Source organism: Zingiber officinale, chromosome 6A (assembly GCF_018446385.1).
Source record: "Zingiber officinale cultivar Zhangliang chromosome 6A, Zo_v1.1, whole genome shotgun sequence".
In the NCBI taxonomy this organism is placed as follows: Eukaryota; Viridiplantae; Streptophyta; class Magnoliopsida; order Zingiberales; family Zingiberaceae; genus Zingiber; species Zingiber officinale.
In genome coordinates, this window is record NC_055997.1 from 39,190,089 (window position 1) to 39,208,278 (window position 18,190).

Here is an 18,190-nt window from a genome sequence, read left to right on the forward strand (position 1 = left end):
AGTAGGAAAAATTGGATTTGAGCTTTACGAGTGTAGTTGACTAGGGTTGTTTTCGAGTCATCGTATTACTGTTCTATTTGTTTACTATTAAACTGCATGGTTGTGTCAGCCAGAGGCTGAAATTGATATTAACTGCGTGGTGATTGTTTTATTATTGTTATTATTCCAGCCGCATGTGGCTGAGGTATATGGTGATTGTAGAAAGTTTCAGATTGTCCGCCGTACAGGGGAGATGCTGCCGAAATTTCTTCGGACAGGGACTCCTCCGGGGCGTGACACTGTGACTTGTGAATTTCAATATTTTTGGGTGGCTGAACTACATTTTGTTTGACAGGCTCTCTTGCATTTATGGCTTGTGCTTCTTGAATTTTTGAGGGAGATTCCATCCAACTTTTGTTCGATCATTCATGGAGGTTCAATATTACTTGATCAATTAATGTATATGCTTCATCTACACTCTTGTTCATAAAAGAACCTCCAGCTGATGAATCTAACAAACACTTATCTGAGAAAGGAATTTCCCTATAGAATATGTGTAGAGTCAGCCATTTTTTCAAACCATGATGAGGGCACTGTTTTTGTAGACTCTTGAATCTGTCCCATGCTTCAAATAATGATTCTTCATATGCCTGAGCAAAATTTATGATGCAATTCCTCATGTAAATCATTCTACTTGGAGGGAAAAAATAATTCAGAAATTACTTCTCCAATTGTTCCCAACTTGTAATACTTTGAGAATGGAGAGAATATAACCAAGTCCTTGCTTTATACTTGATACTGAAAGGAAATGTCATCAATCGAACTGCATCTGCTAACACTCCTTCACAGTTCACCATATCACAAAGATCTAGAAATATCTCAAGGTGCAGATAAGGACTTTCTGATACTTCTCCTCCAAATTTGTGACCTTGTATCATGAAAATTACTTCTGGGTCGAGTTAGAAACTTTCTGCTTCAATATGAGGTTGCACAATGGGAGATAAAAATTTTACAGAAATGAGTGTAGAAAAAATCTCTTAAGGGCTTGCTTGACATGTTAGTGCTCATGGATATCTAAAACAAATATAAGAAAAAACAATAATGAAGAATTAAATGTTGGTGCAAGTTGCACCAGAATCAAACCTAAGTTTTGATGTTGTCAAAGGTTAAGTCTTGTTATGATCTAACAAGTTGACTGAGTGTGCAGACTGTTTACTCAACCAAGAAAGACCTAGTTGGAGGGTAGGCAGGAGAAATATTAGCAGATTGTGGAACCCAGGTGAAAGTCCAAGAGGGTCGAAGGGACCCGAAGCTTGGCGGTGCGATCGAGAGGTCTGGAGGACCGAAGATCAAGAGAAAAGTCCTGGGGAGCCGATCAAAGCTAAGTGAAAAGTCCGAACTAGATCTGGAGGATCTAAGTTTGGCAGGTAGGTTGAGGTAAACAACTGGAGGAGCGACAATGAGGTCGGGTTCCCGATGGGAACAACCTTAGGTCGCTGATCCAACTGAAGAAACTGGGAAGGTTTCTAAGTTGAGATCAAGATAGTTCTACTGTCTTTCATATTACTCTTGCATTATAATATTGTTGTTCTAACATCTATGTTGCAGGAGATTTTTGTCTAATACTATTTTGCAGGTCCGGCTGGATCGGTCGACCGAACAAGGCAGAATCAAAGTAGCATTCAGTTCAGACCAGATCAGAGCCCGAGTCTGATCAAACAATGATCGATCGACCGAACAGTAAGATCGGTCGACCGAACCCTGGTGACTCAGTACAGATTAGGTCACAAACATCGACCAGAAGTAAAATGGAAATGAGTTGATCGATCGACCGAACTGGAGGACCGGTCGACCAATCCAATCAGCATTAAATACAGCATTAAAAGAAGATCTCAGCTAATTGTGACGAATAGGGAAAAGATCCTGTTCGATCAACCGAAAGGCATGATCGGTCGACCGAACCCTTAAAGAGCATTGATTGCCGGAGATCGAGCTAGCGTCAAACTCCAGCCAGGAAGGAAGGGAGTTGGGTTTGGTCGACCGAACAGAGGGATCGGTCGACCAAACACCCAAGGCACCTATAAAATGAGGCTCGAAGTCTGAGGCCAGAATAACTCTTCTGATCATCTCAAAAGCTCTTCTTCACGTACAGATTGTGCTACACATCTTCAACAGCCCAGCAAGTCACTCCGTCCGGAAGTACCGACCAAGCGACATCCTACGCATACTATTGTCGGTATATTTATTTTCATATTGCACTTAAATTAAAATAAGATAGTAGGATTGTTACTATCTTATTTCATTGTACTTGTACGATCTGCTTCTTTCTGAAGATTTCGGAAAGAAGGGTTTTAGTGCTTTGCCCATCGGTGCGGTCAAGGATCGTGGGCCTTCGAGTAGGAGTCGAGCTAGGCTCCAAACGAAGTAAACGACTTTGTCTCTTGTCTTATTTCCGTTGCACTATTCTGATTTAAAAATAAAAGAAAAGTTTTAAAAGAAGTGATATTCATCCCCCCCCTTCTATCGCTCGCATCCGATCTATCATTAAAGACAACAAATAAAATGCTATATGAAAAATAAGAAAAAATAAAATAAGAATTTCAAGACAAGAAAGAAAATGCAGATTTTTTTTTGAATTATGAAAATGGAAAAATAAAAACTATTCACAAGTCTAGATTGAATAAATTGCTAATCTACTAATATTAATGTGAACAGTCTCCGGCAATGACGTCAAAAACTTGTTACGATTCCACAAGTGCACGGATTCGTCGTTAGTAATATATAAGATTGTTGAATCACAAAGATTGTTGATTAAGCACTAAAGATGTCACAATGTAAGTTATCTAGATGATCAAAAGTTGGCTTTGACGCTTACGAACTAACGAGCGTGATTAAAGAGAGGGAAAGAAGGTTGAGACGAAGAGAGAAAAGAGAGAGAGAATTGATCTTGGAGGGAATGAGTTTCGGGAGATGGATTCTAGGATTTTGGTATCATTGTAATACTAGGAGATATTACATAGATTGCTTAGTTTCTACCCTCTATGTCCATGCTCTTGCACTAAGTTAAATTGGTCAATATCCTTAAGTATCGAATAGAGATGATTCCTGTGAAATCCTGTAACGGTTAACCCCTGTCACGAGGGCGCCTTGGTAAATCACGAGAATACATGTCTAGTAAATAACAATAAGGATTAAGGTAGAGATTTGGTACAGTTTCCTACTTCCTTATGGAGGAACTGCCTCTCCTTTCAAGAGAATGTCCTAGACGTCCGTGAACGGGTTACCCTTATCACTAGGTGTTAGTTAGAGTCCCAGAGTCAATCATTTGATGATTGTATGGACTCATTGTATCATATTCTTGTATATTAATAAAGGCATTTGTTTGGTTATTATACTTATTTGTATTAGTGTCAAATAGACTAAGTATAATAGCGTTCTTGAGTAGAAGGTTCATACCTATATCAATCGATTAGTTGAATCGATAGTGAGATGATATAGGGAACACTACTCTAAATCATTCCTAGTCGAGTATTAACATTCAGGGACAATGTTAATACAATAAGACTAGCATGTAGGTCAGCTCGATGACTTGATCTCACAAGTCATGGATATAGAGATATCAAGCTGACACATGGGTATGCATTAGAGAATGTATACTGAATGACCCGCCATGAGAAAGTATCATGGATCGTTATATGAGTGTCATATACTTTCTCATGTGGCTATTAGTATGACTATTAGTCCTTAGACCTGAAGTCACCATGGATCCCTACATAAGGAGTTATGTACTTTGGTTTCGTCAAACGTCACCCGTAACTGGGTGGACTATAAAGGCGATTATTGGGTATGTAACGAATTATGCAGAGGGATGTGAGTGATGTAGATGGGATCTATCCCTCATATATGACGGGAGTGACATCGATATTCTTGATAGAGTAAGACCACGAAGTGTATGGCCATACCCAAATGAGTCAATATGAGATATTGAGCTCATTTGATTGAGTGAGTCTACTTGGAGTTCAAGATTTAGATTGGTCAGAGGATGACACGGTCTATGCCTCACATTGATCAATCTAGATGTCTAGGATAGAAGGACACTTGTCATATATTGTGAGAAGTCACAATTAATAGTCACAAGGTGATGTTGGATCTCAACATTCTTGTAACTTGGGTAACAATGATGTATTGCTAGATGCCGCTCATTGCTTATGTTTCTAAAGGAGTTTAGAAATATTGCCAACGTTACAAGAGCCTATTGGGTCACACACAAAGAACAAGTGGATGGAGATTAGATTCATATGATGAACCAATTGGATTAGGTTCATATGATGCACCAAAGATTGGATTCGAATTAAACTTATTGAGTTAGACTCAATTAGATTCAATTGTTGAATGAGTCTAATTTAAATTTGATTCATTGAGTCAATTTATATTAATGAATTGAGATTCATTAAATTGAAATTGACTTGAATCGAAGGTTGGATTTAACTCAACAAGGAAGAAATTGGTCAATTTTGACTTGACCAAATGGAATTTGAAACATCAAGTTTGACTTGATATATTGCCACATCATAAGGATGACTCATCCTTGCCACATCACCTCCACCTCATGAGGTATGCCACCTCATGGGGGTTACACTCTTCCCTTGGTTTTAATGTGGCCGGCCACATTAATGAAAGGGGTTACATTGTGTGGCCGGCCACATTAATGAAGGGGGGTTTTGATTTTGTGGAGTTATGTGTGCATTCATTCTATGATCTTCTTCCTTGCTTCTCCCCTCTCTTGGCTAGATGTTTCCGTGACTTCCATGGTGAGGAGAAGGTGGTTGAGTGAGTTAATCCAAGAAGTCCAAGAAGAAAGGTAATATTTTTAGAGGAGTGTATTGTATTCTCTTCTTTGCTTTCCTTTCTTCTTCCATTCCCATCCGAGAGTCCTAGAGAGAGTGCTAGCACACTTGGGGTCTTTCTTCTCCATCCTTGAGTGCTAGAGAGTACTCCTTGTTCGTGTGGATATCACTAGAGAAGTATCTATCTTGATACTTTGGAGATCCGACACGTACCTTGGACAAGCGGGATTTTGCGAGGGCACGCATCGAAGGTAAAATATTTTCTTTGTAGATCTACTGTAGATCAAAGTATTAAAACTCGTACTCGTGTTTTTCGGAAATTTTCCTTGCACGGATCTACGGCTTTGGGTGATTCGGGGTTTCCGCGACGCGAAAAGCGGTTTTCGCGGCCTGAAAAATCCAACAGTGGTATCAGAGCCACGTGCAAGGCTTGTACGAGTTTAATTTTTGGTTTTATGAAAACTAAAGTTTCTGTAATTTTCTGTAAAATTATGATTTTATAGTTTTTATGGGTAATTTTTCCGTAGAAGCGAAGCACAAGTGTCTCGGCACTTGTAGGCTTCGGCTACCGGAAAGGTTTTTCCAAAACGGCTTCGTTTTGCCCCAAATCCGTTTGGGACAGCGGGCTTGGGTGCCATTAGATCGCAAAGGAGTAACTCACGATGGTTAGATCGTGGGTAGGGGTACTACCCCTAACCCCGCAAGGGGATTTGCTCCGCGATTGCACCCGAAATCGCTAAAAACGAACCTGTCGGGAAGATTTTTCCGAAACGGCAATGTCTCGACCCAAATCGTTTTGGGACAGCAAGTTTGGGCGCTGTTGGATCGCAAAGGAAACCTCGCGATGGTTAGATCGCGGGTAGGGGCGCTGCCCCTGGCCCGCAAGGGGATCCGTTCCGCGATTGCGCCCGAAACCGCTAAACGGAACCGCCGGAAAATTTTACTCGTAAAAATTGTAAAAATTATTTTTAAAATTATAGAAAATTATGAAAATATATAATTTTGAATTATATATTAATTTTGTGATAGTCATGGCCCAAAAACCCAATATGATTGGATTGTGTTGTAATTCATAATACGACCTGCGTGCCGTTATGTGTTTGCGCGTGTTGTATGTTTTATTTTTCCGCGACCTGCGCGTCGTGCCTTTCTCTTATATTCTTGTTGTAAATTAGATTTAGACTCGAATGTAACTCGAGTTTCAAATTGTAATGTACAAATTGGAGCGGTGGAGGGTCCACACGAGACGGAGTTCCGAGGCGGGCACGAGCAACACAAGGTGGTCAAAGGGAGGAGCTTGGAGAAGTTGTTGACCCTAGGTTGACCATTCGATCTTCTCATTGGCTTGAGAAGATCGTAGTAGGGCCATGACTAAATCACAAATATATTAATTAGTTAATTGCTTATGTATATGATGCATGTTTAATAAGTAATTAATTAATTAGTGCCTTACGATTAGATTAGATCTAAGTCGTGCACATGATGCACCCTTGCGATTAGATTAGATCTAAGTCGTGCACAAGATGCATCCTTTTCGATTAGATTAGATCTTATCGAACCAACTCTAAATGCCTAACCGTGTCGTGATACCTATCACTACCTCGATCACATGTATTGTTGAATCTGCCAAAGCAGAGCAATACATATTATCTTGGTAGGGTACGGAGGGACAATCTTGGTCCCGCCTATCAACGCATGGGTGAATACAAACTCAATTAGATTGAGTATTCCTAGTTACTCGGTTGGATCGAGTCAACTATAGGCATTCTTCCAATAGTTGGAATGATAGGTCAAAATCACATCTATATTAACTCTCAGGATTAGGCAAAGCTAACTCGAGTTTTAATATAAATGCGGATATTGATTTTATAAACAAGAGTTGCATAGAGATGTAATTGGTAATCGTTACCTACCGATCATACTAAGCCTTGGGCGTATTAGCCAAAGCTAACTCAAGGGTTAGTATGATGTGGATCTTGTCCCACAAGAATTATAGAATTCAGTGGGAGCATCATTTAATTAAAGGCCTAATTAAATGATTTTAAAAGAATATGATATTTATTTCTGTAAATTTTCTATTGTAGATAACCATGACGTCGAATACGAACTCTTTCTCCCTGCGTTCTGTCCTTAAGAAGGACAAGCTCAACGGAGCAAATTTCCTGGACTGGTACAGGAACCTGAGAATAGTTCTCACTCAGGAACGTAAACTGTACGTTCTGGAGCAGCCCATTCCGGAGGCTCCTCCTGCCACTGCCACGCGAGCTGACCGGGATGCTTACAAGAAGCATCAAGATGACGCATTAGATGTGTCCTGTCTTATGCTCGCAACCATGAACTCTGAGCTTCAGAAGCAACATGAGTTGATGAGCGCTTACGATATGGTTGAACATCTTTGTCACCTATATCAAGGACAAGCAAGGCACTGGAAGAGGAACTCCAAAGAATACCTGGAAGATCTTACGAAGAAGAGAAATAAGATTTCTACTTCAGGTATACATGTTATAGAAGTCAACCTCTCTATTTCTTCATCGTGGGTATTAGATACCGGATGTGCTTCGCACATTTGTACTAATGTACAAGCGCTGAGAAATAGCAGGGCATTGACGAAGGGTGAGATAGACCTACGAGTAGGCAATGGAGCACGAGTTGCTGCTATTGCTGTAGGAACTTATCATCTATCTCTTCCCTCTGGGCTTGTACTAGAATTAGATGATTGTTGTTATGTGCCTGCCTTGACTAAGAACATAATTTCAGTTTCTTGTTTGGACAAGAAAGGATTCTCGTTTATAATAAAGAACAAATGTTGTTCTGTCTATTTAAACGATATGTTCTATTGTAGTGCACCTCTGATAAACGGACTCTATATTCTAGATCTAGAGAGCCCTATCTATAACGTTAGTACCAAGAGGTTCAAATCGAACGATATGAACCACACCTATCTCTGGCATTGTCGCTTAGGTCATATAAATGACAAGCGCTTATCCCTGCTCCATAAGGATGGTATGCTGGACTCATTTGATTTTGAATCATATGAGGTATGCGAGTCATGCCTACGAGGCAAGATGACCAAGACTCCCTTTAGTGGGCACAGCGAGAGAGCGACTGATTTGTTAGGACTCATACATAGTGATGTATGTGGCCCTTTCAATGTCGCTGCTAGAGGCGGTTATAGGTACTTCATCACATTTACTGATGACTTCAGTAGATATGGTTATGTGTGTAACGACCACCTTTCTTACCACTACTACACTCTAAGGATGACCGTTACTTAACTGCTAACTCTACTTAACCGGTATGATTTAAAAATCACATGGAAAACCCTACCGAAAAATTTCGGCAGCATCTCCCCTGTACCGGTGACCCCAAACTGGGATACATAACATGTATACATCAGCCACAGGCGGCTGGAACATTTATATATTAATCAACCACGCAGTAATAATGACCAACAACTAAAAAAAACTATTCTAGCAATAGTAAACAGATAGAACTCCAACGATAGGACATAACAAGCTACAAGTGCGGAATAACTCAATTACAATCTCAACTTCATAATAACATAAACTAAAACTCTAAACAGGTAGGTCCTGAAAATTCGCTAGCGAACTCTGGATCTCTCCATAGTCCTGGCATCACACACACTGTCACAGCATCTCCTTGTCGCCTTCCTTCTTATACTTTTCCTTTTCCTTTATCTGCAGTAGGAGGAAAATAGTATCTATAAGCTAAAAGCTTAGTGAGCGCTATCCTACTCACAAAAACTCGATATGCATGTATATAAATAAAAACATGCTAAAACTGAATGCTAACATGTAAAGCTACTCATGCTCATAAATAGCAAAGAAATCAACTAACTGAAAAGCTAACATGTATAGCTAATCATGCTCCTAAACCAATAAAGGAATCATACTGACTGAAATACTAAACATGTACAACTAATCATGCTCATAAGTAGCGAAGAAACTAACTGAAGAACTAACATATAAAGTCAATCATAGAACTATCATGTGTATCAATAAGAAACTGAATTGCTATCTAAGCTAAACTAATTAATGCTAAACTGAGTCTAACTTGTATTCACATAACTAATTTGTGAAGTTTTGAAAACTATTTACATAATAGATTAAAATAATAATCATGCTGCTGATGGGCCCGGCAACTGTACTTGCTGTGCGCGCATCCCTAACTAAACTCAGGATTGCAAGTTCCGAGTCTAGTAGGGTTTACTAGGTTATCTAAACCTAGAGACGACTGTGGGAGCCCAACCCAATGGATATCTAATCCAGTATAGTGTCACTGCTGAAAATAAAATACTGATTTCATAGCTAATTTTCTTACCTTACTTTAACTAGGTTATCTGAACCTAGAACTAGGTTATCTGAACCTAGAACTAGGTTATCTGAACCTAGAGGCGACTGTGGGAGCCCACCCATTGGACCGTAGTCCCATATAAGCTGAAGCAAGACTAAATAAGTTATTTTAAATGCTTCTACTGCATTAACTAAGCTATTAAAATGCCTACTGTAGCATTATATTGAGCTAAGCATTTTATCAAGCACTTGGTGTGCACTAGAACACACCCTACGTACTGAAAATCTGTATACAACGCTTAACATAAATCTGCATGCAAAGCTTAACAAAAATCTGCATACTATGCTTATCTAAAATCTGCATACTATCAAAATAGAATTGCTCATCTGCATATTATGCTAATAAAATTCTGCATATAAACTCAATAAAAATCTGCTCATGCATATTCAAATAGCATAAATGAAATCTGCATTTGCTAAAGAACTAAACTAAATCTGCATTACAATGCCTGATAAAAATCTATCTTTTACTTTGAGCATTAACATGGTTGAAAACATGCACTTTTGATTTGACCGAAACATGATGTTATAGCAAGAACAATCTGAACCTTACCATCTACATTAATCCGGAACAATGCAAAGCTACATAAACTAAACTAAAGCACTTTCATAATTGCAAACATGCACCGTTCATATCAATTGAAGTAAGGATAACAGTTAACCTTTAATTCTCAACTAGCAAACATGCACTTCCAAATAAATCTCTAACCTTTAATTCTTAACCTTTAACCTTTAAAACTTAATCTTGCTTTACTTACAACTACCCATAAGTCTCTAAAAGGTATAATTGTTATGATGAATGGATAACTGGACACAATCCATTAGTGTTGCAATTCCTCAAGCAAAATATGGGTTAATACCTTTAGATGCATCAACCACACAATTGCTAGGAAGCAAAATACGAATTAATACCTTCTTGCAATGTACTCACTATAATTTCTGTGAGGCGGCAAAACACAGCAATTACTGAGCTCAAACAGGGAGCTATTTTTAAGTATGCTCTATAATTGCTTAATTTTGATGGCATGATGGCTAAATTGATTTATCAACAAATTGAAAATCTGATCATTAAAGAATCTATTCATAAATTCTAGAAACTTTAAGGAGAACCAAGACAACTGTCATCCCAGCTTAATTAAAGAGCAAAACAAGGAACCCACATCTATTCGTAGTAACAGAAATAGCATCAGATTGCCTCCACACAAAACCACAACTACTCACAGAAGCCGAGCAACATCGAGTTGCATCCACGCAAGGTTCACGGCAATTCCACTACAGGGCACATCAAACATCTCTGAAGTCACAGGTAAAACATCTTCGAACCCGCCTTAGAACATCAACAATCTATCTAATCTTTCTTTAGGGTTCATGGCAGTAAGCATCAAAAACAAAACCCCTTAAACTTGCTTCGAAATCCAAAAGGAAACAAGAATCCGAAAGCCATGAAAACGAATCAAAGCTCGAAACAACTCCTACTGCAGGTGAGAAGCAACTCACCGGGATTTGCTTGGACTTACAACCGAAGGAGAGGAAGAAGATCTAGGGCTCGGAGGCTTGAAATACTCGGCTTCTTCTTGTGCTCGCGCCTCTTCTTGACGAGAGGAGCACAGTGGTGTGATGACCTCTCGGAGAAGAGCGCTTGCCGGCCACCGTCTCTGTTTTCGCCCGAGTGGAGAATATGCCGTCGCGTGAGAAGAGGAGAAGATTTTGTCACGGGGAAAACCTAAGTTCTCTTCTTATAACTTTAATATTCTGTTAACTAACTATTGCTTAAATACAACTTGATTCGGGTTTTATTAAGAAAAGTTCGGCTGGTCTGTTGGTGGGCTGCGTTCTGCTTAAGGCCTAGCGCATGGGTTCGAAACTTGGCTGCAACCATTTTTCCTTCCTATTTATTTCCTATTCATTAACTACTTCTTAAATAGAATATTTCTCCTTTTTAAATAAGAAATGATCGCTAGCACACTTGGTCAGCCCGGCTTTAACCAAATCCCAGGTCACGGCTTCGATTCCTCAGCCGTGCACTTTTATTTCCAATTTATTTTACTGTTCCTAACTACTACTTAAATATATATCGCTCCATATATGATTAACAAAACGAGCGTAGCTCAGCTAGTTGGGCCGGTTTTGCTTGGGTCAGTCCGACCCGAGGTCGTGGGTTCGAATCTCACCTTCAACGTTTTTTTATCAAAACTTCTTTCTTTTTGTAACCCTACTAAACGACCTCCAAAAATTACATAAAAATACTCTAAAAATTCCTAAAAATCTCTAGAATATTTTAAAAGTATTTCCAAATATTTTTATGGACATTTAGAACTCGAAATAAGGAAAATTGGGATACCACCTGTAACGCCCACCCTTCTTACCCAACCAAAGGTGGCGCTACGTTCTTATACTACTTACGTACATGCTTTAGTTATAACAGCGGAAGAATAAAAACTTTAAAGAATTTAATTTATTAAGCATGATATCACATATTCTGATTAGTTCTAATGTGCATATATTGATCATATAACTAAAAATATTAATTTGTCCGAATCGTTCTTGCCGAGCCACCACCACACACATCACTATCTGCTCCTCCTGCTGCTCCGTCGTTCCAAATCTGCGGTACAAGGAAAGTAAGCTATGAGCACTCATGGCTCAGTAAGTTCCTTTCCTACTCACTAAAACCGAGAATCATCGTATATCAAGAATGGATCAACATATCATCGTCTCAACTAATCATAACATAACATATCATTCTATTCAAACATATCATGCATATTTCTTATTCACATATCATTTCATAGAAGCATGAATATCATATCATAAAACAAATAAATCACAAGCATGAGACATACAAGGGCATCATATTCATATCATAATATCACATGACATTATATCATATCATCATATAATTCAAGCACATATGAATGTAGGCAATGCATCGTGAATTTGAAAACTTATACTTAATAGTACTTGAAATTAATATCATCATCATTTGGGATCCCGGTTTGTACCACATACATAATGCGTAGGTCCAAGGTAGCAAGTCTTGAGCCCTACCATGCATACATACTAGGCCCGAGTCTTACTCCATCGACCTAGGGCACTCAAAGGCCCATTACTGACGAGGCCCGAGTCTTACTCCATCGACCCCAGGGCGTTTACGGAGCCCACCCTTGGTACAAACCATAAAAATAACTTATCATGCATAACTATCATATCATGTCCTTAACAATCTTTCATGCATTTATTCTTTTTCATTTCTTTTCATTATGTATAGCATTTTCTATGCTATCACATATCATAACATAACTTCACTTCTTTTCATTATGTATAGCATTTTCTATGCTATCACATATCATAACATAACTTCATTTCTTTTCATTATGTATAGCATTTTCTATGCTATAACACATCATGGCATATTTCATAATATAACTTCATTATGCATATCATTTCGTAACTAAAGCAATCATGCATTCCAACTTATTATCATATCATTTTCATACAACATGGCATATACATATTTAATTTTTGTTCTAGGGTTTCTAGGGCATCTATCCCTTCATGGCCGAACACATAATGATTCATTTAGGTCATACAAACATGTATCACATTCACACATTATCAAGTTTTCATAAGAAGTACTTTTAACCCCTTAGGTTTCATTTCCAAGGCCTCTAGGTCCTTTAAACCTTACTTGGCCGAAATTCATAGAATATAAACTTCCTTTAAGTGGCCTAAAGCATGGGAAACCTAAGTAAATTTCATAGCAAGATTTACTAAGAACATCATACACAAGGTTGGATCATAAACAAGCTAGGACTCTTGTGATCTTACATGTCATAAATCATGTAATTAATTTTCTACATTCCAATTAAACATGAGAGCATTAATCGTCTTTCATAACATAATATCACAGAGGTCATTGAGCATATTAGAATTTTGTTTAAGCTTCTCTAAACTATCACCTTACCATGGCCGAAATATTAAGAGTAAGGTTCATGAGTTTCTTTCAACATACAAGTATACAACTCTTAAGAACTTTATATCATGTCATATAAGCATAGTTATTTTAAATTCAAGGTCCTCCTAACCCTAAATTCTTTCTTGGCCGAAACATGAGAGTGGGGTTCTTTTGGTTCCAATCAACTTCCAAGCAAGAAAACCATAGGAAGGTCCTTAGCATTTCATAGAGGGAAACTTGCACTAGTTTGGTTAGACAATAATTTTCCTAACCTATTTACAATATTTTGATTGAAATTCTAGGGTTACATACACCTCTGATCATGCATCATATATGTATACAAACATAGGGGAAAACTTTCTTTCAAGGCATAGAAAAAGAATCCGAAAATCACATGAAAGCCTTGTACCGCAGGTGAGGGGAAGCTTACCTTCTTTGCTTAAGTTTCTTAGAGTTGAGAACTTGCTTGTGGACCTTTCTTCCTTGCTTGCTTTGCTCGGCACCAATGGAGGAAGAAGTGGCTAGGTCTTTTGGTGGAGAGGAGGAGGAAGAAGAGGAGGCTTCTTCCTCTTGTGTTGCTCGGCAACAAAAAGAAAGAAAGAAGGGGGAGAGTTGTTGCTCTCGGCAACAAGAGGAAAGAGGGAGGGAGAGTGCTCGGCACAAATGGAGGAGAGGAGGAGAGTGAGTTGAGGATGAAGCCCTCCCCCCTCCATGCCTATTTATACTAAAGTGAGGGGAGGAAAACTTGACTTGATTCATCCTCCTCATTTACTTCTCCTCTTAATGAGAAAGAATATGCTAGAGAAATGCTTCTTGAGTTTCTCTCTTTTCTTTCTCTTAATTTCTCTCCTTTCTTTCCTTTAATTATAATTCCCATCTCTCCTTTTACAATATTCACTCCTATCACACTTGGTTAACACATGCATGCATCCACAAGAGAACCAAGGATCAAATCCTTCTCCTAACATATTTTTGTACAAAATAATTCATGTATATGCATTATGCATAAATATTTCATACATGCATATATAATATCTCATATCTCTTTTGTTTACATTAATTCCTTGCATTATAAATCATGTATAGAACTTTATATTCTCAACTTTATTTTCTTTCATAAAGTTTTTAATCATCTAAATCCTTCCCATTGTAACATTCAACGTAGACTATCTACACATTCTTTTCATTACATTCGTACTCTCATTGCCCTTACTTTATCTAGGCTTTCTAGGGGTGTTACAATGTGTACTTAATGACACATAAGTCCGAATCCTTTGAAAAGTTCAAAGAATTCAAGAATGAAGTACAGAACCAGCTTGGCAAGAGTATTAAGATACTTCGATCCGATCGAGGTAGAAAATACCTTAGCCATGAGTTCCGTGACTATCTAGCTGAGTGTGGGATTCTATCCCAACTCACTCCTCCTGGAACACCACAGTGGAATGGTGTATCCGAACGGAGGAATTGTACCTTATTAGATATGGTACGATCTATGATGAGTCACACAGATCTTCCGACATATCTATGGGGATATGCTCTAGACACGACAGCTTTTATACTCAACCGAGTTCCATCAAAGGCGGTGATAAAGACACCATATAGGATATGGACTGGGAGAGATGCCCAGGTGTCTTTCATGAGGATTTGGGGTTGTGAGGCTTACGTACGACGTCAAGTCTTAGACAAATTAGGACCCAAATCCGACAAGTGCTTTTTCATTGGATATCCCAAGGAAACTAAGGGATATTACTTCTACATTCCCAGTCAGCACAAGGTAGTTGTGGCAAAGACTGGGGTCTTTCTAGAAAGGGACTTTGTTTCTAGAAAGACTAGTGGGAGCACGTTCGATCTTGAAGAAGTTCAAGATGCGAATACTAGCACTGAAGCCTCGATGGAAGTTGAACTGGAGCCACAAAGTGTTGTGGATGATGTTCCACAAGGAGTTGAGGAACAACAACCGGTTCAAGTAGACATACCTCTTCGCAGGTCTGATAGGGTACGTCATCAGCCTGAGAGATACTCATTTCTCTTGTCTGACCATTATGACGTTATGCTCATAGAGGATGAGCCTACCACCTATCAGGAAGCTGTGATGAGACCAGATTCCGAGAAATGGCTAGAGGCCATGAGATCCGAAATGGAATCCATGTACACCAACCAAGTATGGACTTTGGTTGATCCACCTGAAGGGGTAAAACTCATTGGGTGCAAGTGGGTCTTTAAGATAAAGACTGACATGGATGGACTTATCTATAAGGGTCGCTTGGTAGCTAAAGGTTTCAAGCAGATTCATGGTATTGACTATGATGAAACCTTTTCTCCAGTAGCGATGTTTAAGTCCATTCGGATCATGCTTGCTATTGCAGCCTACCATGACTATGAGATATGGCAGATGGATGTCAAAACCGCGTTTCTGAATGGAAACCTGCTCGAGGATGTGTACATGACACAACCTGAGGGTTTTGTAGATCCACAGCATACTAGCAGAGTATGCAAGCTGCATAGGTCCATTTATGGACTAAAGCAAGCTTCCCGGAGCTGGAATCTTCGTTTCGATGATGCAATCAAATAGTTTGGTTTCATCAAGAACGAAGATGAGCCTTGTGTCTACAAGAAGGTTGTAGGAGATATAGTTGTCTTCCTCATATTGTATGTGGATGACATACTACTTATTGGGAAGGACTGTTGTCTACTCATATTGTATAGTGGCTCTGATACCACTGTTGGGTTCTTCGGGCCGCAAAAACCACTTTTTCGCATCGCGGAAACCCCGAGTCACCCAAAGCCATGGATCTCGTGCAAAGATTCGTAAACAAAATTATCGAAAAACCTTTTTCTTGTACGAGTTTGTAAAAACTTTAGATCTACACTAAAGTTAAGATCATTACCCTTGTAGCGAAGCCCTTCGCGTTCCCGCTTGTCCAAGATGTCGCCGGATCTCTAGTTGTCAAAGTAGACAACCTCTATATGTATCCACACGGACACAAGTAGAAGGAGATGACCAAAACACAAGGTGTGCTAGCACCAATGGAGTGTTCGGCCAAGGAATGGGAGAAGGAGAAGAGAGAGCACCCAAGGGAGAAGAAGAGTGAATGAAATCAATGAGAGGAAATTCAAAAACAACCCCTTAGCCATCAAATGGCCGGCCACTCTAGGAGGTGTAACCCCCACATTAATTCCAATTAATGTGGAGACCATTAAGAGTTGTAACCCCCATGAGGTGGCACTCTAGGATGATGTGGATCAACACTATTGGTCCACATCTTGCCACCTCACTAAATGACATGGCAACAAGTGTAACCTCCACATTTAATGTGGGCCGGCCACATTAAATGCTATGGAGGCTTGTAACCTCCATGAGGTGGCACACATTGATGATGTGGAACAATCCTATTGGTCCACATCTTGCCAACTCACTAGTGATGTGGCAAAAAGTCAAGTCAAACATGACTTTTTCTCTTCCTCTCAAATCAAGTCAAACTTGATCAAATATCTCTCATGGTTGATCTAATCCAACCATCTGATTCAAGCCAACTTAATATAATGAATCTAATTCATTAAATTAAGTTGATTTAATGAGTCATAATCTAAATTAGACTCATTGAATACATGAATCAACTTGAGTCCAACTCAATTAGCCCAATTTGGATTACTCTTAATCCAATATGATTCATCAAATGAATATAATCCTCTTAGTTCATCATATGAACCAAATCTCCATCTAATTGTCCTTAGTGTGTGACCCTATAGGTTCTTGTAACATTGGCAATGCCCTAAACCCATTTAGGAGCATAAGTAATGAGCGGTATCTAGCAACACATCATTACTACCCAAGTTATAAGAATGTCGAGATCCGACATCACCTTGTGACTACCAATTGTGACTCCTCACAAAATATGTCATTGTCCTTCTATTCTAGACATCTAGATTGATCAATATGAGGCATAGACCGTGTCATCCTCTAATCAATCTAAATCTTGAACTCCAAGTAGACTCACTCGATCAAATGAGCTCAACATCTAATGTTGACTCATTTGGGCATGGTCATGCACTTCGTGGTCTAACTCTATCAAGAATATTGATGTCGCTCCCGTCATATGGGAGGGATAGATCCCATCTACATCACTCACATCCCTCTGCATAATTTGTTACATACCCGGTAATCGCCTTTATAGTCCACCCTGTTACGGGTGACGTTTGACGAAACCAAAGTACATAACTCCTTATGTAGGGATCCATGGTGACTTCAGGTCTAAGGACTAATAGTCATACTAATAGCCACATGAGAAAGTATATGACACTCATATAACGATCCATGATACTTTCTCATGGCGGGTCATTCAGTATACATTCTCTAATGCATACCCATGTGTCAGCTTGATATCTCTATATCCATGACTTGTGAGATCAAGTCATCGAGTTGACCTACATGCTAGTCTTATTGCATTAACATTGTCCCTGAATGTTAATACTCGACTAGGAATGATTTAGAGTAGTGTTCCCTATATCATCTCACTATCGATTCAACTAATCGATTGATATAGGTATGAACCTTCTACTCAAGGACGCTATTATACTTAGTCTATTTGGTACTAATACAAATAAGTATAATAACCAAACAAATGCCTTTATTAATATACAAGAATATGATACAATGAGTCCATACAATCATCAAATGATTGGCTCTAGAGCTCTAACTAACAATCTCCCACTAGCACTAGTGCCAATCAGTATAGGCTCTAAGGCCTAATGACCTAGTGTGACCATCATGCTTTCTCTGTGCCAAAGCCTTGGTCAAGGGATCTGCGATGTTAGCCTCTGTAGGTACTCTGCAAATCTTCACATCTCCTCTATCGATAATCTCTCGAATGAGATGGAAGCGCCGTAGTATGTGCATGGTCCGCTGGTGTGAGCGAGGTTCCTTCGCCTGTGCTATAGCTCCATTGTTGTCACAATAGAGCTCAACTGGGTCAGCGATGCTAGGAACCACCCCAAGTTCAGTGATGAACTTGCGGATCCAAACTGCCTCCTTTGCT

The 18,190-nt window shown here is 39.2% G+C and overlaps 1 non-coding gene across 1 annotated transcript; it reads left to right on the forward strand.

The window, feature by feature from the left end:
* Positions 1-555: 555 nt before the first annotated feature.
* LOC121998839 lies at positions 556-661 on the forward strand. Its single transcript, XR_006116630.1, has one exon. It is a non-coding gene; the product is annotated as a small nucleolar RNA R71 (small nucleolar RNA).
* Positions 662-18,190: the final 17,529 nt, after the last annotated feature.